The sequence below is a fragment of the Echinops telfairi genome, unplaced genomic scaffold (genome assembly GCF_000313985.2).
Source record: "Echinops telfairi isolate 266 unplaced genomic scaffold, ASM31398v2 ScPeMD7_53;HRSCAF=182, whole genome shotgun sequence".
NCBI lineage: Eukaryota > Metazoa > Chordata > Mammalia > Afrosoricida > Tenrecidae > Echinops > Echinops telfairi.
Window position 1 is genome coordinate 3,634,230 of NW_022103951.1, and position 1,646 is coordinate 3,635,875.

Genomic DNA, 1,646 nt, shown 5'->3' on the forward strand with positions numbered 1-1,646 from the left:
CTGGCGCCTCGCCCAATAAGATCGCGGTTATCCCCTCTGCCCCGCCCTCTCCCACCCCCCGGGATCCGCTGTGTTCCGGGTGCCGGAGTAAACAGAGCATGCGCACTGGGAGCTGGTGCCACGCCCCAAAGCGGCGCCCTCTAGCAGTACTTCGTAGAACCTTCTCAGAAGTCCTCGCCTACGCACGCAAGTAATCCCGGGACATTTTTTGAAAAGAATCTTGCTTTGTAGTCCCGACCTGTAACCTAGCTGTTTTCTCCTTGGCCCGTCGTTGAAGCAAATTCTGAGGAAACTGGCCTAGGACGGCGAAAGGAAGAAATGGTTTCATTCTAGGAGTGATGTCATTTGCCTTTTTTAGATCTCCTTGTAATTTCCCAGAGGTGACCCGTTGTGTGATGATATCATCGATCTGATGACTCAAGGACTGTGTGCTTATATAATTTGTTTTCAAGAGGTTTGAGGCGATGCCGTTTGGATTGTTCTGTATTTCTTTCGTATAGTTGCATTTAAAAAAAATTTTTATTGGGGGCTCATACAACTCTTACCACAATCCATACATATAACCATGTGTCAAGCACATTTGTACATTCGTTGCCATCATCATTCTAAAAACATTTGCTTTCTACTTGAGCCCTTGGTATCAGCTCCTCATTTTTCCCCTCCCTCCCCGCTCCCCCTCCCTCATGAACCCTTGATAATTTACAAATTATTATTATTTTGTCATATCTAGCCATGTCCGACGTCTCTGTTCACCCACTTCCTTGTTGTCCGTCTCCCGGGGAGGAGGTTATATGTAGATCCTTGTAATCAGTTCCCCGTTTCTACTAAACCCTCCCTCCACCCTCCCGGTATCGCCACTCTCACTGGTCCTAAAGGGACCATCTGCCCTGGATTCCCTGTGTTTCCAGTTCCTATCTGTACCAGTGTACATCCTTGGGTCTAGCCAGATTTGTAAGGTAGAATCATGATAGGGGTGGGGTGGGGGTGGGGAGGATTTAGGAACTAGAGGAAAGTTGTATGTTGCTACACTCCACCCTGACTGGCTGTTTCCTCCCCACGACCCTTCTGTGCAATCCAAATAGGAAATGGCCTTGTCTACCTTGAATTGCCGTGGAAGAAAGGCCTGGTAATCTACGCCCCCAAAACCCAGCGATTGAAAACGCTTTGGAGCACAGCTTGACTTGGATACACATGGGGTCCTTGTGAGCCAGAAGCAACTCAAAAGCTACAGGTTTTAACATTGAACAAGTGACTCTTGGCCTTTACTAGCAATACATCATCCACTGGGTGGCAGGGAGTTTGGTTGGGGTTTGGATGGAGATAAAAGCAAAAGTAGGTTCTCGCTTCTTCCTGCCCTCCGGGATTTCAAACATAGTGAATCATTGTGGGAATAGAAGAAGAGGCTTTTCTCAGAAGATTTGTCAAGGATTTGTCAAGGATTGCTTAAGTGACTCTGGGTAATACCTCTGCTAACACCGTGACCTACAGCTCATGGGTGACTCATCACAGGCTGCCTTCCTCTGCTTCATGAAATCAAGGGAAGCTTTCAGAAAGCTCTTCCGACTTACTGAGAATCAGAAATTAAGCCTCTGTAAGCACTAGCAACAGCTACCTCGTCAGCGCCCCGGCAAGGCCATTTCCTATTT